At 36.8% G+C, this 27233-nt stretch overlaps 1 long non-coding RNA gene across 1 annotated transcript; it reads left to right on the top strand.

Annotated features, from left to right (window-relative positions):
* The first annotated feature begins 337 nt into the window (after positions 1-337).
* Positions 338-27233, top strand: LOC103469874 (uncharacterized). Its single transcript, XR_534419.2, has 8 exons — positions 338-985; positions 12830-12924; positions 17316-19602; positions 20432-20598; positions 21124-23710; positions 24488-24519; positions 24878-25023; positions 25703-27233. It is a non-coding gene; the product is annotated as an uncharacterized LOC103469874 (long non-coding RNA).

The raw sequence follows: 27233 nt of genomic DNA, 5'->3' as shown, positions 1-27233 counted from the left end.
TTGAATGCGGTATTTATTTCCACTTTGGCTTTATCTTGTTTAGTTTTTATTCAAGTACGTTTTTTGTTAATGGAGACTGAGAATCCATTTTAATTTTGTTTTTGGTTGTTTTGTTAATTTAGTTTATCAGTTCCAGTGTTGTGTTCTTTTGAAAAAAGTGTATCGATGGCAGGAAATTGCATGCATTATTACGTCATTTCCACTAAATCAAGTGTCAAAAGGTCTTGAAACAATATTATCGTTTATCGCAATAATTTTTTAGACAATCACTCAGCAAAATTTGTTATCGTGACAGGCCTAACTGTGAGCAGACTCAGCTGACTCAGCTGAAGAAAATGAATCTTCGCCTGACCACCAAATGCCAGAAGACCGGTCTGACAGAAACTACTCCTGCTAATAGCCAACTGGACACGGAGTAGAATGTTGCAGAACATGTAATTTCTCCTTTCAGCTGTGAGCAGCAGTATCTTTCCACTATTAGGCTGACTCACAACTTGTGTAATCAGGGTTTGGTTCTCAATAAAAGAGGCAAGCACTGAGAGCAAGCTTCAGAGCGAGTTAGGAGATGGTGAATAAAGCACTCTCCTGTCGTTCTCATGAGTTTTAAATTTGTTAGCGTCTCCTCTCTTCTTTGTGTCTGTATTTTTAGTGTCTTGGGTATTAGACCTAACAGTGAGCTAAAAGAAAAATCATAAGGGAAAAGAAAAACGTTTTGGGGATTGAAATTGAACAATATATCTTCAAATTAATTCCCGAGTCTTTGAAATTCTAAAACAAGCCGTTATCTGTCATAAGTGTCTAAAAACATTTCAATGTAATCTTATTGAATGACAGTAGATTTTGTGTGGGTGTCAAAAGAGGTGGGTGTTGTCGGCGATAAATGCAATATAGGTCACTGTTGTCACTGAAGAGCAACACCTTGAGTTAATTAAGTCACTTGCTGTCATTATGGACTCTAAGTTTAATGGATGTCTAATGCACTATGGTAAGTACTTTTAATTATAACTAAAATATTGTTTTCTGAGTATCTAATATTTTCTTTTTGGTAATACATTAGCTTTCATGGCGTTTCCTTTGATTTTGGGCTTTCACAACTTTTTGTAGTTAGTATCTTCTCAATGTCTCTGTTTGATAATTGAGCATTATTTTTGTTGATACTCACTGGAAGAGAAGCTAGATTAAAAGTTCAGGAGTTATATGATACATAAAACTGAAAATGTAAACCTTGGCTCCGTTTACAGACTTTTCTATGCCGCTATTAGTATAAACATTCTCATTTTAAGATGCCAATACTAAGATTTTTTACTTACACTTTACAGAATACATAGTTTTCTGCTCAATGTCTGACATTAAAGTAGCTTAAACGTTCATTGTTTTTAACCAGTTTCACTTACAAAAATATACTTGTTTTCTAAAAGAACAATAAAATTAATTTGTTTCTCATTACATTTTTATTAGTATCATTCAAAAATCTACCTCTATTTTCTTTGTAGAATTTTATTATAAATTATATGATTTGGGTCAAAACTTTAGGGTGTTTATCCAGATTTGTTCTTCCTTTAGTGTACTGGCTTCTTCTCCTCTGAGTGGCCTTTCAGTTGATGTCAGTACAAGATTTGTCACTATGGATGGTGGCACTCTCTTACCACTCTCTGGTCTTTTTGCCAGTTTTAATGTCACTTTTATGTACACACTGTAATGTTCTATCTCAACTGGATTTACCTTTACTTTTTCTCTGCTGGTGCATGCCACTTAATCTCAAATAAAATAAATCAATTTCAGAATGTTGTAAAGATTTGTGTTAAATTGCTATGATTTCCTTTCAGAACTTTGCCCAGTCTATTTTGGCCTAGCTAAGTAATTCAATAAGGATTTTTCAATGATGCATACGTTTTAACAATTTCCCATAACGCCAAAAAAGGAAGTTTTGTGCTTGAGATCCACATGTGTTCCTCTACTTCAGTTGAATTTATATTGACTGATTTAACTAGAATGTTGTGACTGAATTAAACATCTTACAAAGCCTCATTATCTAGTTTTTCCACATTGTTTAATGGCATGGTAATTCTCACATATGAGGAGATAGAGTGGCCTTTAACAGATTTTTTTTGTAATCCTAAATGACAAAAAAAGAAATGTGTACTGTTATTTGGTGTGACTGTGAAGAAAATCATTTATATTTTTATAATTTTCTTTTTTTACTTTGACTATATTTAAACGGGAACAACATACAACTTAAGACATACATGCCACCATTTGATGCACTGTACCTGTCCATTGTCTATAGCTAAAACACATCTGCAGTTCCATTGCAGGCCAAGATAAGAAAAAAGCTTCAAAAACAATTAAACACTGAGATATAAGTTGCATAACATAATCCAGCAACATTATATATATATATATATATTATTATTTTTTTTTTTTGTTTAGTGCTGGTCTTGATGCTTCTGAGGAAGCACTGGAGTCTTGTACTTTCAACTCCGACTGAACACAGGTGTTCTTTCGAAAGCAATGAGGATCTCAAGTGTTCTTCCAAAAACACTCTAAATCTTACGAATTTACTGGTACACGAGACAAATGAGGCACTGCGAGAATATGTAAGTACCGGTGTAAGTGATTTTACAATTTGCTGTACCAAAGCATAATTTTGTTGCTAAATAAGTCCAAACACTGCCAACAATTTTTACCCTCACCAAAAAATTATTTGAATTTGAATTTAATAAAAAAAAAAACACAACTAAATACCAAAGCCCAACCCAGAAGTGCTTTCAATGAGGGAAAATAAAAAGAAAGAAGTTAATGGGTGCAATTGCTCCTTTCAGGAAGAGCAACAAATCCAGTATTGTTGAACTAAGTACCCAATATACTAGTATATTATACGCTATTCTTTAAGAAGCAACAGTAAAACTAAATTAACCTTTGACATAACTCTTAAGATTATTGATTGGCTGCTTTCTGAACCTTCCAGTTATCTGTGGCTAAATGCTTTTTGCACTTCAAATCCTTCAGCTTTCCAGACATAATGTTTAGTGTTTGGCTCTAGTCTAAAACTAAAATGTGTATTTTAAAATGACTTTTTTTTAGCCCACAATTTTTTACATTTACTTTTCTTTTATCACAGAACAATGATTTCTGTAGTCCTCAGATTCCAGATGAGGTTCCTAGCGCTACGGTAGCAGGTTTCAACACGACTGAGAAGCTGCAAGACATCTATGCCAAGAATGAGCTGTTTTCTTTGCATCTCTCAGAAGTAGAAAGATATCAGAAGGAACTTTTCGCAACAAAATCCAGAATGTTGTGGAATCTGAAATCTATTTTGAACTCCTTGTCAAAGCTAAAGATGCGACTCAACTATCTCTTAAAAACGGTAGAATGCCTTATCAAAGCCATGGACCCATCGACACCTGTGCCTGCATCACCTGCTGCACTGAACCTGCCCTATCAACACTGCTATGAAAAGAAAGTCTATGGATGTGCTGTTTTAGCCAGGCTGAGGGGTTGGGGACAGAAAGTAAAGGAGGTGCTGATGCGGGACCGGTTCTAGTCATGGATACATGAGGGGGCAGGAGAAAATGTTAAGGGGGCATCATTATGTATAAACATATAAGGGGTTGATAGACTTCATATATTTCAAGGTGGACTATAAAGTGATAAAAGTCGAGTAGAAGTCGACTCCTCGCAGCGATGTCATAGAAACGTAAGCGAACTTCACATCAACTACAGGCTGTATTATATTCATAGCAAATATTGACAAAAAAGGCCTTTTAAGTCTGTTATGATGGAATAAAAGTACACGAAACAGAACAAAGTCACAGACTTCTTTGTCAGCAGCGGATTAAAGTCTGAAAAGTTGCACAAAGTCAGGTGTAACTTTTTTTCCCTTGAACACCGGCTATTGATGATATTATGTGCATGTAGGAGTCAAATTATCACACTGACCAGAGACACAACGTTGCTTTTGGTTTGTGTATCACAAACCAAACTTATTATGAACGGATCCTGTTTCGTTACTGTTAAATTCTGCGCTGCCACCTGCTGCTCCTCCACCCCGATGCGCAGCAGGACGCTCCGCTTACTCAGCAGCGGCTCTTTTTGCGGGATGAACCAACATGCAGACTGCGGCAGAAATACTCAGATTGAAGCCAAATGTTGTCAAATATTATTTTTATAAAAGCGTAAAGCTGCCAGGTTAGGAGCTTCAACAGCAAAGTGGCGCTGATCTGTGTAATGGAGGAAAAGCCCGACATCATACCGCACTGTTGCGGTATGATGAGAATTACCACGCCTATTTGCCTTTATGACAACAACCCAACAGAGAAGGGGCAGGAGAGAGAGACAAGCTAATCAGAGGACGAGAGTCAGATTACGAACTACGGCGGCCTAAAGGGGCACCGCGCTGCGCTAAGCACTGCGCCACGCAACGCCCCTATTCCGGCAGCCTTTGCTGAAGTTTGCAGTTTCCCTTTGATGAATTAACATGTTACACAATTCGAACTGTCTCAGGAACTCACCTAGTTCATCTTCTTTCATTTTCTTGGAAAAATTTGTTTGGACCAAATGTATGTTTTACAGGTATAACAACCGAGTAACAACACATCCAATAGCTGACAGAGCAGGCGCTGCGTTAAGTATCAGTATTCAGCGCCAAAAACGCAAACATTTCCTACACAAAGAGCAGAATATTCAGTCCGTAACAGTTTTTTTTCTTTGTTTTTTTCCTGGCTTGATGTTTATTTTGTGATTACTACAATAAACACAGCGGGGTTCTTTAGCTAGCTTAAAAACGTGCTTGACTGATGCTCTGTCACAGAGTTGGTGTGAGGGTCGCCTTATTTTAAAAATTTAACTGAACCAAAACACACTGAACTGCACAGCACGACATGTTAAGGTTGTTGAAGTCAAGGGATTATAACTGACCTACTTCCAGCTCCCACAATATATATTTTTTAAATTAAAACCTTTTACTGACCTGTGAAACTTCGGGGCTTCTTTTGTAGCTGTAGTGTTAGCAAAACATTGTGCTCCTTTCATGGACATTTAAGATTTAGACATCTTGACAGATAAAGCCGCCATCGTTGGGTAGCAGGTTGGCTAGCAGGGAGCGGGATCTCGCTCGCGAAAGGCTCATTTGAATACTGAATCCTGATTGGCTGTTTACTAGCGGCTGAGGGGTTCATTGGCTGTTTACTAGCGGCTGAGGGGTTTCAGCTGCAGCTTGACCGCCATGACAGGAGGAGCTCGCAGCCTGCTCAGCACGGTGCGCAGCAGAACCTTAGATAAGGGAGATTATTGCCACATTATTTGTGGCAAGTTTCATTTGAGAATGAATTTGTTTCAGCCCATTCCTTTTTTGGTAAATTGTGGATTTGTTTTCTTTTCTTCTTTCTTTTGTTTTCTGTGTTATTGTGGAGAATTTACCAAAATAAAAATGATTGATGATTGTGATTGAAAAGGTGACTATACTCAATGTCCTTGAATTGGGTGTTTTACAAAGACAACACCAAACCCACCAATAAGCCAGCAGAATATTGGTTCCAGTCTAACAAGATCAACATCAGGCACGTTGCAGGGGGGGCTGGCTGGGGGGGCTTGAGCACCTGCCCTTTTTGCTCCTTGTCCCTATGTGCCCTTTTGGTCAATTTTTATTATTTATTTTTTTTGTATTATTTTCTAAGCCCTCTTCTGACACAAAATATATACTAAAATTATTTTTATTATTTTTTGTACAACATAATAAGCCCTCTGGTCACCTTGTTACCTTTGACCTTTTGCCCGTAACGCATGACGCAGTTGCCTCTCGCGCAGTGAGTTAAGGCAGCTAACTGGAGCTCAACATAGCGAACGTTCCAGATTACAGAACAGTTTTTGGTGAATAAAAAAAATGTTTTTGGTGAATAAAGTGGAGTAGACTTGCTACTTGTCAGATGACAGAAAACGCTGAAGTATCGTTTCTGCTTCAGCTCGGAGTCGAGGTTTAAGCAGAGAGGTAATGAAATACAACAGACACTGACAGGCCTCTGCGTCTGCCTTTCTCTGAAGAACTACTGAGCGGGAGGAGACAGCCAGGTGAGGAGAAACTGTTCTTATCTACCGATTCAGTATTTTTATCATACAGACATTAGGCTGTTGTTGTTGTGCTATTAGCTAGCTGCTAGCTAACGACTTTGCTAGCAAAGCTAGATAACTAAAAAGCTTCTTCCCTGTGTCGTTAATGATATCAGTCATTCTTCAGTATTGCTTATGCAATAAGGGCACATCGCCCGTCCAAAACCGATCATCTCCATAATGGATATATGTCCAATCTTCTAATTTCCTTTGCTGCATAATGTACATTGCATTTATTCTGGCGTTAGGTAAATGTATCTTGAAGGAGAATAACACTTAAATAAAAGTCCAACAAGGATATTCATTTAGAATTAAAAATAACTCACCCTGAATTACCATGATAGATATAATGAATGTAATAAAAGTGTCATTAATGAAGGGGAAAAAACTCAACCCAGACTTTAAGTTTAGGGTCTGGTTCTCAGAGTATGAAGTTACATTTTTTTTCCCAATTATTCAATGGGGGAAAAAAAACTAACCTCAGTTAAGCAAAATAAAATTGTAATCAAAACTTTGGGAATTGTAATGATTTCTTTTTTAAAAAACAAATAGTTTTTTTTAAAACTTTTTTAAATTAAATAACTAATTTTTGTCTTGTGAACTTAAAGTTATTAGTCAAACATAAACTTTTATTTGCACACATCAGAAATTTTTTGTTGCAACTTTAGGCCCTGCTCAAGACGTCATATGAGAATCACAAGCAAAACTTTGACTCCAACAAAAACTTAGAATATTAAGAAAATATTTCTGACATGCAAAATACGTTTGTTTTGCAAAAAAATGCACTTCATGAGGCGAATGTGATTTAAATGTTTAAAAAAGTTTTTTTTTCAGCAAAACTAAGTAGGCTTTTCTCATGGTGACATACATTAACAATTAAATTTTTGCTTTTGTTTTTTTCTTTTTTCTGCAGTTCCACGTTAAAGTTTGATGCAGCTCTGCTTTCTTGAATGGACCGTCTTCATCTCCACTGCAAGTGTAGCAAACAGGCAGCTCATTTTTTGTAGATTACAGTCCACTAAAATGTTGCATTGTGCCCTTTTATATTTTTAATAGTGTAATTCTGTAAATACTAAATATGTCTGGTGGTCTAGCTCTGATTTACATATCTTGCTAAATTGCAGGTTTGAATATTGCTATATTTTCCTATAACAAAATAGACCTGCAGAAAGAAATTACTAATAAAATATCTTACAAATGTATATTTGTATGCTCTATATGTTCGTTAGCTTTGATTGTACATGTCACATTTTTGTAATTTATCATTGTTTATTAAACTCTGAAAGCTGTGTGGCTTTGTTAATATTCTGTCCTAGAATGCGGTTAGATGGGTCCTTTTTTTGTTGCTGAGCACCTGCCCCTTTAGTGGTCTCTGCACGGGCCTGATCAACATTATGGAGTAAAGTACAGAACAAGGTCAGAACATCCTGGAAGGTTCATTCTTACGCAATCTCCTACGTCTTTGCATCTCCATGGGATCCTGGTACTAGTCGGGGCTCCTTTCAAGAGATTAAATTGACTTCATCCTTTTCCTCAACCAAACACCAGCACATCCAAATTTTAAGGCGTTGTTGTGTTTGCTGTTCCTCTAGTCGTCCAGCCCACAGTTCACCCGGTGCTGATCCTACAGAACCAGTTCTGCGTCATGTCTCTGGACCCGGACACGCTGCCGTCCATCGCCACCACGCTCATCGATGTCCTCTTTTATTCCAACAGGTGAAATCAAATTTCTTCACACTACTGCAGTACTGCACTGAAGCACAAGATGGCAGCACACAATATCAATTCATTATTGACTCAGACCATGTGAAATGAAACCGGGTTGCTTCTGTATCGATTTTGCATTCCAATTGTATTGCTGTAATAATTTAAGAATGATAACAAAATGTGGGAAACTGAAAATAGACTAAGCATTTTTTTTCCCGGGGCTGCATAGTGGTGCAGTTGGTAGAGCTGTTGTCTTGCAGCAAGAAGGTTCTGGGTTCAATTCCTGGCCCTGGTCTTTCTGCATGGAGTTTGCATGTTCTCCCTGTGCATGCGTGGGTTTTCTCCAGGTACTCCGGTTTCCTCCCACAGTCCAAAAACATGACTGTCAGGTTAATTGGCCTCTCCAAATTGCCCCTAGTTGTGAGTGTGTGTGTGCATGATTGTGTGTCTGTGTTGCCCTGCGACAGACTGGCGACCTGTCCAGGGTGAATCTCACCCGGCACGCCAGCTGGAGATAGGCACCAGCAACCCTCCCGACCCCACTGAGGGACAAGGGTGTAAGTGGATGGATGGATTTTTTTTCCCCCAAATCCTTATCTTTGTCATATTATCGTTTTACTTTGAGTTTTCATCAGCTGAAATCATCAAAATGATGGAAATAAACACTTGAATTCTCAGTATAATGAACATATTTAGTATGAGAATTATTTTCTAAAACAAATTAATTTTTTTATTGATAATCGTATTGAGGGATATACAGGTGTATGTCTAAATAACATGCAAAATGAATATGCCTTTTGTTTTTGCCACTCGCTTTTGTGTTTAGTCCTAAGGAAGGAAGCGAATCGTCTACTGGTCAGGACTTAGAATGTATCAAGTTCCTGAATAACCATGAAAATATGATGCATGCTGTTGTCTCCTGTTCAAGTCTTAACTGTTAAAAGGGACATATCATACAAAATTAACGTTATGCTCATGCTTGTACTTCCATTTGGATCTCTAATGCTTCTTCAAACAATCCAAGCGTTAAAAATACATCCACACGTCTAGCAGTAAGTTTTTTTTGGGGGGGGGGGGGGGGGGGGGGGGTTCTGGAAACTCGCTGCTTTACCATTATATGTGCTGGAAAAGTCAAATATTTTGATGTTGACTTACCAATCAGAAACCACTTCCTGCATCTTTAATGGTTGTGCAGGAGTCTCCACTTCTTCTAGAAATGATTCGGTGTCAGAGATGTACAGCTATGGAATTGTGCATCTGTTTGTGTATTAATAAAATCAAAAATCCTTCTTCCCAAAAATGTTCTTTAAGTATCCCATTTCTCTTCATATTATTTTCCTTCCTTTCCTAATACAACTAGCACAACAATGACATACATTACAAACGGTTGTAGAGGAACTCAGGGCCAGCTTTCAAGAAACAAAAGCACGTGTGCAATTGGAAGCTTAATTTCAAGTTACAAGTTAAACTAGTGCTGACAATCCCTTTGACATTTTATTTCCCAGTGGAAGAAATGTGCTTGTGACTGCTCTGTCAGCAGCTTGAATGTGGGTTTGAATGTGGCTAGTGCCATTCTCATGCACATATCTTTATAATCATATTGTGTGTCCTATTATCCTACAATGCCAAACAGTTCAAATGGCCAATTAAAAGTCAAAATTGGTCACTTATAGAAAGGAGAAGACTGGAATGGTATGTAGCCTATTTTAGTCCTCTCCTCTTATGTATCTCTGGTAACCTAATAACCAGCAAATCCTCACAGATTTCAAGATCTGTCATGTAAACCAAAAGTTGGGCAATGTCTGTCATCTGTAGATTCATCAGTGGCTTATAACATGTACTCTGCATAACTTCATCAAGCTGTGACAGGACATCATTGGCTAAAATGATTCAGTTTATCTGATTGGAGTAATAGCTGACATAGAGATTTGTTTGATTTTGTTACTCAGTTTGTTTTTTGTTGGGTTTTTTTTTTTTGCTTTCCTTTTGCTACAGAGAATCTTGCTACAGAGCAGCAAACAGTCCTTCACAGCCAACATGTCACTGAAGGATTTTTTTGTTTATGCTGCTAAAATGCATGCAATCTGCAGAGATCACTCATATGGATCTGTCATAATGACCTCTTAGCTGGTTTCTTCAAAGACGTTTGGTCGTGGTTAGTTTTCGTAGTGACGTTTAATATTCCTGTTTTTCATTAAGGGGGCAGTATTACGTAAAATCAACTTTTTTGAGCTTTACATCTTGTTACAATGTCATTCCCAAATCAAAAACATGCGTTGAGTGTTGTTCTGATTCTTTCATGCATGTTTGATAAATCCTTTAATCTCCCATGGCAACCATTCAGCTGTGCAAAATGCCTGGGTGGACCCAGCACCGCCTTCCAGGAAAAGCTCCTCTTTGGAGCTGCAGTTTCCAAGTCGTCCCCCACACACACGCACACACACCCCTACACACACACGCACCACCCCCCCCCCTCCGCCCCCCTCACACACACACACACACACACACACACACACACACACACTGAGCTCCTTCAAGCTAGCCAGCAACAATTAGCTAGAGAACACGAGCAGCACCGTTCTGGATCAGCTGCAGCCGTCCAAATGTATTTTTTAATGTAGATCTGTGAAGATAAGCTGCAGTAATCAATGCGACTAAAGATGAACACATGTAAGAGTTTCTCTAGATCTTTCTGGGGCATTAGTATTTAATCCCAGAAATGTACTAATAGTATTTTGTAACTGAAGTTAACATAGTTATTTAATTGTCGTATAACATTTATTGTGCTATAAAATTGCACATAGTATCACACAGGATTGCTTCATATCCTGTGAAACAATGGCTTTACTGTAATTCTTCTACAGGATATGAGAAATAAAAGTTTGCTCATTGGAAAGATCAACCCTTACTGGTTGGCTTTAAAATGTCAATTTCTGAATCAACTTTTCTCACCATGCAACCACATCACATCTGCCTGTGCATTCTGTGGCTGCACTAACGATGTTCATACAGGAAATCTTGAGCTCAAATTAGAATTTTTGCTAAAATCTGATTTTTGGATTTTTTGGGGGCGTGGGGGATTTTTGTGTTTGCGGACGTTCTTACCACTAATTAAATGCAACCACAATGAGACTTCTGTGTAAATGGCTTGGGTCCTCAAATTGTACCACATGCACAAAGGAAGAACATTGACATGACACAGCAGAACATTGTTTGAGAAGGTAATAATTTTTGGAGCCACTTATGGATCAATTTTATTATTTATACAGCAATGAGTGGTAACAGCACCATTCTAAAAACATAACAACTCAAACGAAGCTAACTAATAGCAATGACAGATTACGAACTACGGCGGTCTAAAGGGGCACCGAGCTGCGCTAAGCACTGCGCCACGCAACGCCCCTATTCCGGCAGCCTTTGCTGAAGTTTGCAGTTTCCCTTTGATGAATTAACATGTTACACAATTCGAACTGTATCAGGAACTCACCTAGTTCATCTTCTTTCATTTTCTTGGAAAAATTTGTTTGGACCAAATGTATGTTTTACAGGTATAACAACCGAGTAACAACACATCCAATAGCTGACAGAGCAGGCGCTGCGTTAAGTATCAGGATTCAGCGCCAAAAACGCAAACATTTCCTACACAAAGAACAGAATATTCAGTCCGTAACAGTTTTTTTTTTCTGGCTTGATGTTTATTTTGTGATTACTACAATAAACACAGCGGGGTTCTTTAGCTAACTTAAAAACCTTCTCGACTGATGCTCTGTCAGAGTTGGTGTGACAGAGCTGAACCGAAACATACCGAACTGCGCAGCATAACATGTTAAGGTTGTTGAAGTCAAGGGAACATAACTGACCCACTTCCAGCTCCCATGATATTTTTTTTAAATTAAAACCTTTTACTGACCTGTGAAACTTCGGGGCTTGTTTTGTAGCTGTAGTGTTAGCAAAACATTGTGCTCCTTTCGTGGACATTTAAGATTTAGACATCTTGACAGATAAAGCCGCCATCGTTGGCAAGCAGGTTGGCTAGCAGGGAGCGGGATCTCGCTCGCGAAAGGCTCGTTTGAATACTGAATGCTGATTGGCTGTTTACTAGCGGCTGAGGGGTTGATTGGCTGTTTACTAGCGGCTGAGGGGTTTCAGCTTCAGCCTGACCGCCATGACAGGAGGAGATCGCAGCCTGCTCAGCACGGTGCGCAGCAGAACCTCGGATGATAAAGGAGATGTTCTGTTATTTGTGGCAAGTTTCATTTGAGGGGGCAACACGTTTGTTTGAGGGGGCACTGCCCCCTTTTGCCCCAGCATATAGCCAGCCAGCCCCGGTACTGATTAACATTCTGGACAGGACCAGCATTTGATCCATGCAAATATTTTATACTGTGAAAAGTTATAAGTGAACGTTCAAAATGTGCCAAAATATATTCATTTCCTGACATCTAGAAGGTAAATTCCAGCTCTTGTTTTTGACTGTACTTTCTACAGAAAACATGGTGGTTGTTTCCCTTGAAACAGAACCATGAAGACTGACATAAACATTTTCAAAAAAAAAAAAGCAAAGAAATTCACAGAAAACTCCAGCATTTTTTTATATGTGCATTTGTATTGATTTTGAATTACAAAAATGAGCGAACGGATCAAGATCTTGGACTAAAAACTGTTGAATATTTTGAAGAAACCATGATCTGCTGTGTAGATTTGGATAGAACTGGACCCCCACTCCTCCTGAACATCCTAATTACCAAATTACTAAACTGGCTTGAGGCAGAGCTGTCACAACTTCATTTTTTTGTCCATGTTTAAAATTCCCCAAAGAACATACCACCCTGGGCAGTGAGCCATATTGCCCATATCAAGAACTGCCACTGGCAACAACTGACTGTTTTGCAGTTATTTCTTTTGCATCAAAGCATTTCTGCTTTTATCTTATTAATGCAATACTATAACCTATGAACCTATAATCTATAAGTATGTGATACTTTTACATTGATGGCATTTCCTCCTTGTGTTTCAGATGAATGTGGCATAGTTGCCCAGATATCTCAGCCCCTGGCAGATGGTGACATTTCTGCCTATTACATCAGCACCTTCAGCTTTGACCATGCTTTGGTGAGTCCAGAAGGTTTCCCTATGACACCTGTAGCAATAGAAACTAAACTGTATTTGGGTAAATAGTTTTTGTAATCTTCACTTATCTCACTTTTTTACATACTTCAGGTTTGAGTGTGCATCTTGATGATGAAAACTAGATTTTAAAAGTTATTTTCTTAAAGATTCAGCTGCTTGGTATTTTTGTCATCTTCCTGAAGACATATGATTCAAACTTAAGGGATTTTTTTCGTACGAGTAATTCAGTCTTATGACTTGGAGGAAAAATTCTTGCAGCATGTAAAAAATGACACTCTTCAGTGGAAAATTATGTCTGAACTTAGTTTTTACTCGCAGGTTTTGCATTGGAGTTTACTCATTCTTTTAATTTTCATGCAATTGAGACATCCAGATAAAAACGTCTATTCTGGCGTTTTGGTCCTTGAATTTTTGGAATCTGCTTCGGAACCTTCTCAGATTCCGAAGCGGCTTTGTGGTTTCCTGACATCATAATGTTTTTTTTTACTTTTTGTACTCACATTGAAAGGTAATTTATTTCAACCGGTTCATTTTAAAATGGAATGGGCACATTTATTTTTTAATAGAAACTATCAAAATATAAATAACATAAAGCAGCATACAAACGTTTGCGACAAATAGCCAATAAAATTTACTTTTTTGACTTGTTCTAGATTTTCACCATTCTTTTCCTTGCTATTTGCAATCTTGCATGTCAATAAAATGCTAAACGTTTGTGTAGCGAGGCTCTACTTTCCAGGGCATTACCTTTACAGAAAAGGAGATGCACGTGATCAGCTGTCTTTATAAAAATGTTCAACCTCCGTCAGGTTGTGTGTGTATCATCGGTCCCTTTTTAAACTCAACCACAAATTCTCTGTCAGACTGAGATCTGGGGTTTGACTTGGCCAAATCCACAGCTTCCACCTTGTTGTCTCCAAACCATTTCTGTATTGTTTTAGCTGGAAGCTGCAGGTTGTTCTCCTGCTGAAAAATAAATGCTTTCTTAGTAGTTCTCTTCCATATGGAAAAAAATTGACCTTCTGGATGTCCCTATTTTGCTGAATTCATTACACCTTCTTTCTTTACAAGCCTTCCAGGGCCTGCTTTTTATCTAAGCTCAAAATAAGACAAAATTGACTTACTGAGAAATTTTGGAGAGCCAGATTTGGTTTCTACATTATCATAAATATAAAATTGGATTCCAGAATTCTCTATATTGGGTGCATGTTTATAGCAAATCCCAAATTATATACCTGATATGGCTGCCATCTTGAATTTAAAGTGGCCCATGTGGTTTTTCAACAGAGGGATGTCTAAAGGAGTTTCTATGCTAACTTTGGTGCATTTGAAAGACTCTACTAAAGTATTACATTATCTACTGCTCTACACAGTACCATGCTTCCTTTACCAAGCTTCACAGTGTGGATGGTGTGTTTGTGGTGATGTACAATGTTTGGTGTGTGCCAAACTTAGCATCTTGGACAAATCAAACGAAATGGCGTTCTTCCACCGAACCATGGAGTCTCCCACATGCCTTTTGGCAAACCTTATTCAAGCCTCCCTCCTGGAACTCCTTCAGCGCAGTCATAGCTGTTACTAGTCTTTTTTTTTTGTTTCCATTGCTTAACTTATACTTTTCTCTAACCTTCACTCTGATTTGCTTAGGGTGTTCTTAATTATTCATGTTGTAATGGTAGCCAGGAATTCTGATTAACCAGTGAATGGACATTCCAGACACAGGTGTCTTTATACGACAGTTACTTGAGAGTCAGTCACTGCACTCAGATGATCTTCATTCCACTCATTGTGAGATTACTAGCACCTATTGGCAAAACCAATAGCTTTAGCCTATAGGTTAGCCTATAGGCTATAGGCTAACCTATAACTTATATATAGCCTATATGTTATAGGTTAGCCTATAGATTAGCCTATAGGTCAGAGTAAAGGGAACTATATAACCTATAGGTTAACCTATTTTCTAGCTCTTTGTAACCTATAACCTATAGCCTATAGCCTATAGGTTAGCCTATAGCCTATAGGTTAGCCTATAGCCTATAGGTTAGCCTATACAGGAACTACAGGAGATCCTTTCTGCCCACACACATCACTGTCTACCATGAATATTTAAGGAAAATTGGATAATATAAGTTACAACAGCATTGTATTTCACTCTGGGATTAATACATATTCTTGAATTGAATTGGATCATACAAGACTTCCAGTCTAATGAAAAAAAATTATAGCTTGTTGTCACTGGTTTCCACTTTTCTGACGTTAAATTGGAGGGCTTGAAATTATTTGGAAATTTGCTTTATTATCTTCCCAGATTGCTGGGAAGTAACAGTTGCTCCTTTAAGGTGTTTTTCTTATTTCTTATTATATTAATACACTTGTAGCAAAACTGCCTAAAATCCTGCTTTTAACAGCAGGATTACAAAAGTAGTTTATTATAAGCATTAATTATATGCAGTAAGTACATATAATTGACTGCTGATCAGTTAATTATATGCATTTGATCAGCTCACAGAAAAAAGTGATTTTGATGCATTAATTGATTACTTCAGTTTTATGTTAAACATTCTCCATAGTTGAAGGTACTTTTGCACATCTTTTTTGTTTTTGGCCAAAATTACATATTTTTTGGTCTCATTTTTCCCAGTGATTTTTATCTGTGTTTAAAATTATTGTTACACCTGACCATGGAACGGCTCTGCTTGGGCGCTCCAACACCCTGGAGAACCTGGATTGTAACGTATCTATTGCTCTAGCTCTTTGTATGATGATTGCAAAGCAAAGACATGTATTCTGAAACTGTGGAAGTTTGATTTAGCCCCCAAGTTTCAGACCTGACTAACTGAACTTGTAAGTATCCTACAGGTGGAAAGACTGAGGTATAAACCTTATGAGACACTCTGAAGTTTTCTAGAATAAAATGCTGGAATATGTGACTGACTGATGACGCTCCCTTTACTCAACCACTTTACTTAAGTGTCCTCCAGATAAGATGGACAGTTGAGCAAATAACCCAGCCTTTTATGCATTTATTAGTTATTTTATTATCATTTTATTTATTTGCCTGTGTAACATTGTGACATGTTTTTTTTTTTGGTTCTTTTGTTTTTGTTATTCTATTGTCTCAAGTGCTTTTTGTATTTGTGTCCTTGGATATAATTTTATTTGAAAATCTTCATAGTGTTTAAAAACCCCCAAAATATTTTCCATAGCTTAATCAGCAATGCCCGACTGTTTAGTCAGTGTTGTCTCCTACATCTAGTGATGAATGCTAATCAGATGTAAACCTGGTGACGTTGGGCGTTTGCGTGTTTCTAAGTCTGTGTCATGACTCTTAATGTTCCACCCAGTGAATGTTTTAGTTTGTAACACATTTCCGTGCCTCGTTTTGCAGCATGTTATTGCATTACATTGTGTAATCGTAATCGCTTCTTAACCTTGAAAAAACCACAAGTGGGCTCTAATAATAGTGAACTGACATGCATAGAAAATCATTTAAAAAAAAGTTCAACCACTTTTACACTTCTGAGAAAGTCTCGATTATCTCTGGTTTTCCCAGGAGTAGAAAAGAAAAAGATGGAGGCAGAAGAAACGGGTAACTTCCCAAGGTTAACTTAAAAAAATAATAATAATAATAATAATATTTCACAACAAAATAGCTCCCTTTAATCAGTATTAGCACTGTCCACTTCTGGTGTCATCTTCCTAATTAACCTATTTATATATGGCAGTGTCTTTTTTCTTTGGTAAAATGACGCATAACATTTTTTGTAAATTGAAAGACTGAAAAATAACTGGAAATGAGATTAAAAAAACACTCAAGACAGATGCAACGACCAAATGATTAAAGACATTCCTAACTGATTGCAAAACCAAACCTTCGTCACTGCAGCAATGGGAGGTTACAGCCTGGCCTCTATTATAGCAAATTATTAATTATTTAGTATTTATTTAGGTTCAATAAATTCACTTCACCTAGCTGAACCTTTATATTGGCAGCTCACAAATGTTATTTCGTTGCATCGGTCTGTTTTTGTATTTCTATCCATGTGCAACCTGTGAATACTGGCTAATTATAACCTATACCCATCTGCTTGTCCTGTTATGTTCCTGTTGCTTAACCTGTTCGGATGTTATGCCATCTCTTTATTGAGAAAATTCTCTTTTATGCTTTTCATGATCTTTTATTTCAGTACTTTGTTTTAGTTGGCTTTCAAACCCCCTTTTCTCATTTGTTTTCAGTGACAAGGTTCTGATGAAACCTAAAAGCTTTTATAGCAGACCAAAAAGGGGTTTGATGGAAAAAATGATCTCATATCTATGTTTCCAATAAAAATATAGGTAAAGTAAATAAAAGTTCTATAACTTTTCTTTTCCAGGTGCCCGAATAGGACATTGTGAGTGTGACGGACATGCTCCACCACCAGAGGAATGAACCACCCACCACTTGACTCGTTGTGTCCTCCCCTCCTTGGTCAGTTCTTCTTGGACAGCGGTATCAGGAAAGGATGCTAACTGTGCCTAGATCCTCACTGCATCGCCAACAGTATTAACGACTTTGCCATTAAAACCAGGAGCGCTTCTTTATGACTTCTCTAAAGCTGGTCTGTGACCCTTCTTGTCTTAGCTAAGCTAGAAAAGATTTGCAGACGGCCCCACCAAACCCCGGGGGGCCTGGAAGAACACATGATGGAGACAACAGCACACTTATACAATTCAAATCAGAAATACAGGCATGAACAGGTAAGATAGACTCTTTGTATTTTATGCAAATCCTATGTCTGGTATTAAGTCAGTATTCTGCAGGACTTCCTTATGTGGCAAACACAGACTACATAGTCTTCCTCTTATATGTACAGCTTAAATAATGAGACTAATGCTGGGGGTATTTTTTGTTTAGTTTGGCGAAAATGCGTAGTATTTTTCTTGTTACATAAAAGGCATGTTCATGCACTTTAGAAGACCCATAAGCAGCAGTTAGGAAAAAATATCAAAGGGATCCAAAGTGTAGGTCTTCTCTGTTAAAGATCTCTTTAATTGACATTGGATGTTTATGCCTTGTGGTTGCAATCAGCCCGTTAATAGTAACTGACACGGCCATTAAAACACAAATCTGTTGGAAATTAATTGTAGTTTCCTCATTTCCTGGAAGCTGAACATCAAAAATCATCCCTTACCTTTTTAAAATGCAAACATGACAAGAAGATTGTGGGAGGATGTGTCATACTATTTCAAGCCTTCTCACCAACCTTCGAAGGAAAGACTTGAAAATGTTATAGCTATAAGTTGTAATTCCAGCATTAGTGTCATAATTTGGCTCCTTAAAAAATACAAGTATGTGAATATCAGGTTTCCAACTCCATGGCTAAAAGATGTGAGAAGTACCGTATTTTCCGCACTATAAGGCGCACCTAAAAACCTTCAATTTCTTCAAAAGCCGACAGTGCGCCTTATAATCCGGTGCGCCTTTTATTGTAGGTTTGATTGTAGATTGTAGGCCAAGAGCATAGTTGAAATGTTAAATACCTCATGACATTAAGGTATTTAGTCATTTAGGCTTTTTATAAAAGGGAACTGATATGGTGATTAAAACATTATTGATGGATTTCTCATCACAGTAGCTTTAAAAGGAAGTTTTGAAGTCACTGTCAACGATGTCATTCCTTCACATCTAAGCCAAGGATTCAAGTATAAAAGTCTGTCTTAAAGTGGGACAAGTTCAGTAAATCTTTGCACCATTATATTCAGTAAGGCTCACATTAGTGACATCGCTGAAATGGCTCTAAGTATAAAAAGACGCCCAGACATTAAGGCATTTTCAGAACTAAAAACTCAAGCTACTTGGCTTCACTGCTGGCTTCAAAGAACGGATAGTTTTGGATGAAATATAAGGTATTTGTTGCTTTTGTTATTTTTTCTTCATTTTTAATCTAAAGTCTAAAGTGTATATTTAAATGTCAGATAAAGAGTTTTAAACGCTGAGATGAAAAGGAACCAGAGCATATCCTTGGGGTACACCGTGAAGGAAGTTCACGGTGTACCCCAAGTGGGATCAGACGGCACAGATAAGAGATTATTGGTTTTCCTTGATCTCATCAAATAAGTTACTTTTTCTGATCTTTGGCTACCAGATGGAATACTTGCACATCATGTTTTATGTGCATAAAAATTAAAATAACATGGATGTCATTGAGAATCTTGGAATCTAGTTAAAAGCATACAGGACAGCAATCATATTTTCTACATAAAAATATTGAGTGGAAAATCTTACTTAAACCCCAGTACATAAATACACTGTTGGGGAAACTCCTGATGACTTGCATTGTTATGGTATCCTAGGTATCATAGTGTGAGCTAAAACAAAAATCATAAAGAAAAAGAAAAGGTTTTTGGGATTGAAATTGAACAATATATCTTCAAATTAATTCCTGAGTCTTTGAAATTCTAAAACAAGTCGTTATCTGTCATGACGTAAGTGTCTAAAAACATTTCAATGGAATCTTATTGAATGACAGTAGATTTTGTGTGGGTGTCAAAAGAGGTGGGTGTTGTCATCTATAAATGCAATATAGGTCACTGTTGTCACTGAAGAGCAACACCTTGAGTTAATGAAGTCACTTGCTGTCATTATGGACTCTAAGTTTAATGGATGTCTAATGCACTATGGTAAGTACTTTTAATTATAACTAACATATTGTTTTCAGAGTAATATTTTCTTTTTGGTAATAGATTAGCTTTCATGGCGTTTCCTTTGATTTTGTGCTTTCGCAACTTTTTGTAGTTGTTAGTATCTTTTCAATAATGTCTCTGTTTGATAATTGAGCATTATTTTTGTTGATACTCACTGGAAGAGAAGCTAGATTAAAAGTTCAGGAGTTTTATGATACATAAAACCACTGAAAATGTAAACCTTGGCTCCGTTTACAGACTTTTCTATGCCGCTATTAGTATAAACATTCTCATTTTAAGATGCCAATACTAAGATTTTTACATACACTATCTAGTTTTTCCACATTGTTTAATGGCATGGTAATTCTCACATATGAGGAGATAGAGTGGCCTTTAACAAATTTTTTTTGTAATCCTAAATGACAACAAAAGAAATGTGTACTGTTATTTGGTGTGACTGTGAAGAAAATAATTTATATTTTTATAATTTTCTTTTTTACTTTTAATATATTTAAATGGGTTCAACATACAACTTAGACATACATGCCACCATTTGATGCACTGTACCTGTCCATTGTCTATAGCTAAAACACATCTGCAGTTCCATTGCAGGCCAAGATAAGAAAAAAGCCTCAAAAGCAATTAAACACTGAGATATAAGTTACATAAAATAATCCAGCAACATTATTTTATGATTATGTATTATCTTAGACAACTCTGAATCCCACACCACCAAAAATATTTTTAAAATATCCTAGTTATTGAATGTTAATGTTTGGCTCTAACTGAATGTACATAATATTAATCCTATTTTTTATTTTTTTAGTGCTGGTCTTGATGCTTCTGGGGAATCACTGGAGTTTTGTACTTCCAGCTCCGACTGAACACAGGTGTTCTTTCGAAAGCAATGCGGATCTCAAGTGTTCTTCCAAAAACACTCTAAATCTTACGAATTTACTGGTACACGAGACAAATGAGGCACTGCGAGAATATGTAAGTACCAGTGCAAGTGATTTTACAATTTGCTGTACCAAAGCATAATTTTGTTGCTAAATAAGTCCAAACACTGCCAACAATTTTTACCCTCACCAACAAATTATTTGAATTTGAATTTAACAAAAAAAAAAAACACAACTAAATACCAAAGCCCAACCCAGAAGTGCTTTCAATGAGGGAAAATAAAAATAAAGAAGTTAATGGGTGCAATAGCTCCTTTCAGGAAGAGCAACAAATCCAGTATTGTGGAACTAAGTACCCAATATACTAGTATATTATACGCTATTCTTTAAGAAGCAACAGTAAAACTAAATTAACCTTTGACATAACTCTTAAGATTATTGATTGGCTGCTTTCTGAACCTTCCAGTTATCTGTGGCTAAATGCTTTTTGCACTTCAAATCCTTCAGCTTTCCAGACATAATGTTTAGTGTTTGGCTCTAGTCTAAAACTAAAATGTGTATTTTAAAATGACTTTTTTTTAGCCCACTATTTTTTACATTTTCTTTTCTTTTATCACAGAAGAAGAACAATCCCTGTAGTCCTCAGGTTCCAGATGAGGTTCCTAGCACTACGGTAGCAGGTTCCAACATGATTGAGAAGCTGCAAGACATCTATGCCAAGAATGAGCTGTTTTCTTTGCATCTCTCAGAAGTAGAAAGATATCAGAAGGAACTTTTCGCAACAGCATCCATTCTGGGACCTTTTTTGAAAGCCTCGTCAGCACTGAAGACGAGACTCAAGCATCTTTTAACCAAAGTGGAATGCCACATCAAAAGCAATGATCCATTGACACCTGTGCCTACATCACCTCCTCCACTGAGCCTTCCCCATAAATATTCCTATGAAAAGAAAGTCTATGGATGTGCCGTTATAGTCAGGCTGAAGGACTGGGGACAGAATGTAAAGGAGGTAGTGAAGTCCATGTGTAGTAGAAATGTGGTACGTTCAAGAAGCTAAATACTGGAAGGGGGGAAATTTCTTAATGACGAGGAGAAAAAAAATTGTTTAATTTGTGTTTTTCTAATGTTATTTGTCATGGTCAATATTTTTATTTAAATATTTATACTGATATTGGAGTGCGATAACATAACTTTATTCCTTTGAAAATATCATTGCTAAAGGTTTTCTTCTGACTAAATGTTGTGTTGTGCTCAGCTTTGACTCGTGTATCTCCTACAGTGATGATGATGAAATAATGGCCAACCTTTTCAGAGTTCACAGATTTTGATGCCTTTTTTAGTTTTGTTAAGACTGTAGTTAAATGCACTGGAATTGTTTGCACTATAATGTAGTTGAGACCTGAATTATTTAGTTATTTATAAAATATGTATTTATTTAACAAAAAGAACACCTGTTATTTTTATAACTGTATTTAAACTATTTATAAAATAAATTTATTTGACTGGATAAACTGGTGTAATGGTGAACTTTGGGGCATTAAAAGTGGGAAAAAAAGAGGTGGCATTCTCTAAAAACTCAAGAGTTTTGGAGAATGAAATTATAATTTTTTGGGGTGGAAATTGACTGCTCAACTATACAAATGGGTGCGAAATGATAGCCACACATCACTGATCATAGAAATATGTTTGATGCTTAATTAGTGTAATTGAATCATTAATTGAAAGGTGTATTCGCAAACTGTAGCAGTGTTTCAAATTGATTATCCTAATTTAAGGCTGGTTGCGGCTATATGCTGTTTACATTGCATTTCTCTCCCAAAAATTGCAGTAAAACCAACCAATTTGATCGATTAATTGAATTTTCTGTTCATTTTCAGAAAATCAGCATTTTGTTCCTTGTGTTTTTGAGTGATGTCAACCTGTCAACGGCCTACCATCTTGTTTTACGAACATGCTACAGCGTGTTTTGATTTCGACTTTGAATCCAGAAGGAACAATTTACATTTTTTAAAAATATTTTTCATCGCGGGTGCTGTGGTGGTGCAGGGGCAAAGCACAACCCATGTATTGAGGCCCTGGTCCTTGTGGCAGTGGTCACAGGTTCGATTCCAAGCCTGCTGATATTTGCCGCATGTCTTCCCCCTCTTTCCTGTCAAACTACTTTCAAATAAAGGCCACTAGAGCCAAAAAAAACCTTTAAAAAAATGTCATCATGTGTAATTTATTTTTAAGAACAGAAAGCAAGAGAAAGAAAAACAATTGATTAAAATTATATTTGATTTGAGAAACACAAGTCATTTGTCCAACTGTAGGATTGATTAAACTAAGATTGCAAAGTAAAGCAGGGTGACTCACATCATGAGATGAGGAGGTTTCTCATCCACTGACACTTGACTTGTTTTTATCACATTCTAAGTTGGAATATTTGAAGAGGTGGCTTTATTCTGTAGAGGAAATGTCCTTGAATTGGGTGTTTCAAGAAGACAAACCCACCAGTAAGCCAGCAGAATCTTGGTTCCAGACTCACAAGCTCAACATTATGGACTGTCCACCCCGACCCCAACCTGTTACTCAAGAAGAAACTTGACGTCATAAATGCCAGAAACGGCATTTAATGCAGAGGAACTGTGAGATGGAATCTATTTATCTGAGGCTTGAATACCAGTCCAGAGGAGTCATAAGTGCTTGACACGATGCATCACAGATGTAAAACAATGTTCAGGAAGTGATTGTACAACTAAATAGTATTTCAGTGATTTATGGGTAAACTGGTCGTTAAAGTATGTTTAATTATCAATTATTCTTAATGTTTTATTTTGAAACAGTGTGCTGCCTTCCCAATGCATTTGCATGCAGTCAATGGTAATATAATAACTTTAAGCTTTACTCACTTTTAAACAGACATGTTGTAGCAACCTGAACACTGAGTACTTCCCAAATGTACTCATTTTAATGGCATGAAAAAAATAAACCTATATTGCTGTTACAATTATTATAATTTCCACATAGCTCTAAATAGGGAAGTATATTGTAATGAAGAGGAGTTGGACTGGAGAAAAGACTGTACCTTCCTGTTCTGCTCATTTCAGTCATGTTTCTCTGACTCTGGTGTAAATCATCTGCTCAATCAAGAGATGAGTGAAAACAGGTTTGCATCATTTGGGTCCGTTACAGTGAAGAGGTAGCTACAGTCAAAATGTCAGAGGGTATGTTTTGGACTTTCTAACAATCAAATATTTTCTGATTAAATTATCACACTCTTGGATGTGTGCAGTCAGCAAGGCTTTCAAAAATGTTGGTGTCAGTGACTTGGGATATTTTTTTTGTAAATGATCATTTTGTATTATTTTAGGGATATTTATATGTTTGGGTTACCCACTTAGTCAGAAGGTGGTATGTTCCAGTTACTAGGTGAGGCTCCTGAAACAGCTTTTTGCACTCTCATTGAAGCAGCAAGTGTTTCTGTTTGTTTTTACCACTAATTGTAGAATTTATTGCTTTAAATTATGAGTGCCCAACATTGTAGCATTATTTTGCATTTCTATAAATTATATTTTGCAATTAAATTTTGAGGTGTGTGTTTTCTGTTTAGGAAAATGGACAGTAACAGTCTCAGCCTTTGTAAAGGCATTAGATTTTAGATGAATGCATTCAAGTTTATTATCCTGTGTCAACGAGCTTTGTGAGTCAGAGTGGTCTTCCTTTCACTAGCTATTTTAATAAACTAATACTTCTAGTTAACTTGTGGTAAGTTGCAAAGACGCACAGGAAGCAGAGGACTATCGGAAAGGTAATGAATCAATCATAGCGAAAATATGTCATAAAAATACCTAGAAATCAGCTGACGTAGAGACGATGCAAATTTTGGATTTCTGGTTAAAAAAAAAGTAAAAAAAAACCACATGTTAGTAATGTGAAAGTTACACTACTGTTCAGCTCGAGACAGTTTTGTGAAGTTCATAGTGTTTTTGTGTCATTTGCAGTATTTCCTTCAGTGGAAGCGACACAAATCATGGTAAGATGCTGACTTAATATATGAACCCTGCGCTGATAGGCGTACCACTTTTATGTTTGCAAAAAACGACATGACTGGAGATAGAAGGAGTTTATCTTCAGCACATCTTGCACACGCCTCTTTTAGCCAGGTCATAAACATACATATGATGCTGTTTGACCGAGTTGACATTTCTTTATTGATCCGTCATTTCAAACTCTGTGCCCAACAAAAATGAGAGACAGAGCAGGTACTGTATGCCATAAACTTATTTTTTTTTATTTCCACTGATGCATTTGCATCTGCAGTATAATTTAATATACTTCCTTGCACATAGCAATTGTTGCAAAATGTTGAAATTGTGCACTGACATTTGCAGGTCTGCTTGGGGTGGCATGTGCCTGCATGGTGCTGCTGGTGGAGGGCTTGGTGGCTACAAGAAAACGCACTGCTGGAGAAAGTTGCAAACTGAAAGATATGGCAAATCTCACAAGACACCAGATGAAAGGCACCTTGTTAAACTTTGTAAGTATGCTCTAGTGCTCGTATCTGCCAGAATGTTTACTTTGCTTTTAAGTTGCTGCCATTTTAATGCACTTTCATTTTTTTTTATTATTCTTTTAGCTTCAAAGTTATTTTAATCAGTTGCATTTTAAAGCTGTTACTATGCATTCTTTGTTTAAGTAAAGAATGCATAAAATATGCATTTTTATAAAAAAAATATGCATTTTTAATATACATATTAAAAATGTATTTTAATATGTATATATCACTGTTTAAATGCAACATCTACAGGAAGAAAAGTAAGAATTATGTGACAAAACCTTCATTTAAAATATCAGAATTTAAATTAGTGTTGTAAATATTCTGCTCAGTACATCACAGCACAATGTATATATTTTTTGTTGCCATGCCACCAGCATGGTATTTATAAAGGTAAACTAAATGTAACTGGATATTTTCAGAGTATTTATCAGCACTCTGAATCTTAACTGACTCAAGTCTTGGATAGCATGTAGGTTAATGAGCCTTATGAGTGGACAGAAGGTGCATTTTGATGAAAGAAATACTTTCTGATTTAGTAACTGAGTCATCACATCCAAAGATTGTACTTAATAACTTAAGTATCCATAAGCAAAGTATCCATAAGCCTTGGTGAGTAATGAACAACATTATTAATGTATGTAATGGACCTTTCTTTCAGGACAAAGCCAATGGGGAACACCTTGGTACTTGGTCGCCTGGATTCCCTGAGCTGGAGGTTCACCTAAACTCCACTCTCAATGCATCAAAAGTCCTGTGTGGCCTCACTTTCATGGCTGAAGGTCTGGAGAAAATCTTGGAGGATCAGAAGGATGATCTGAATCCCACAAATATCTCACTTCACGATATGCTTAGACAAACAATTGAACAGGTCAAGATGCTTAAAGGGTGTGTGACATTGTCTTTCAAGGTCAAATGTCCAAAGAAAATATTGCCACCCAAGAAGCCCGAGTATAGTTTTGAGAGAAAACAGTGGAGCCATACTCTGTTGCTGTCAGCCGAGAAATATCTAGGTTGGCTGCAGCGTATAATTCCAGATAGAAAAGCCAGACGGATGATCAAAAAGACCCTCCAGGCTAGTAGCACTGATTCTAAATACCTAGAAGGCAGTGTGCATCATTTGTGATCTCATCTGAAAATAGTTTGTTTCAAATGCTGATCTGATTACAACTAGTGGCTTTAACTTCACCATTAGTGACATTCATTCATGCAGCATTATTTTTTTTTACTTTTGTAAGACTATAATAATTGAAAGTAGGTTATATAATAATAATAATAATAATTTTAAAGTAAACTGACAACTCTAATGGTACAACTTACATAAACGTGTGTTTATCAAACAGCCAATATGACTCATATTTATCTTTTAGGAGCAGTTCAGAAGCAGTTGGTCTAATTTAAATAAATAGCTGCCATTTAGCATAGCAATACAGAAAAAATACTAGGGATACATTTACAAACCAAGACTTAAAATTATAATAAAAGTGGCAAACTTCAAAATAAAATGGAAGTGATTACTTGCTCAAAGGAATATTCTCATACTTCTAAGTATTGCTGTTAAGCTAACATTATGCTAGGTTAGGATTTCTCTATACTTCCTGTGCATCATTTCACCTACATGGGCCAGTTTACTAAAATTAAGACATTGCTATATCAGAAATGACTTTGTTTTATTAAATTTGATAACCCCCAGCAATTGACACATCTCTCTGTGGCTGTAATTAATCAACTTGATGAGAAGGAGTTCTAATGCACTTCCTAATTACAGAAGAGTGTTTTCTTAGCCTTCAGAGTGATTAATTGTTTTGCTCTGGCCACCCATCCCTCGTGAGAAGACCAAACTGCCTGAGGGGAAAAGTTCATCTGGAAGAATCGCTTTCTGAGGGTTGTTGGTTTAGCCTTTAATCAACAAACTGGGCAGGGACATTTGCAGCCAGATGGGTATCCAGCCTTGCATCAAAGAAATAATACAATACGTAAAACACAAGATGATTAATTCTGGTCTCATCCTCATCACATCAGGTGATGAATTCATTCTTTGCCATTTATTCTTTTGCATAACTGTTACATTAGTGTTCAAAATGTGTAACGGTTCTCCAGTCTTTAACTGTGTCAATGTGCTGATCCACATTCATGGATTTGGAAAGTATACGTATACTTTTTGTTGTATCAATAAAGTTGTCATTTCAAGA

Source organism: Poecilia reticulata, chromosome 9 (genome assembly GCF_904066995.2).
Source record: "Poecilia reticulata chromosome 9, P_reticulata-male-v2, whole genome shotgun sequence".
NCBI lineage: Eukaryota > Metazoa > Chordata > Actinopteri > Cyprinodontiformes > Poeciliidae > Poecilia > Poecilia reticulata.
This window is presented reverse-complemented; position numbering and strand designations above follow the sequence as displayed.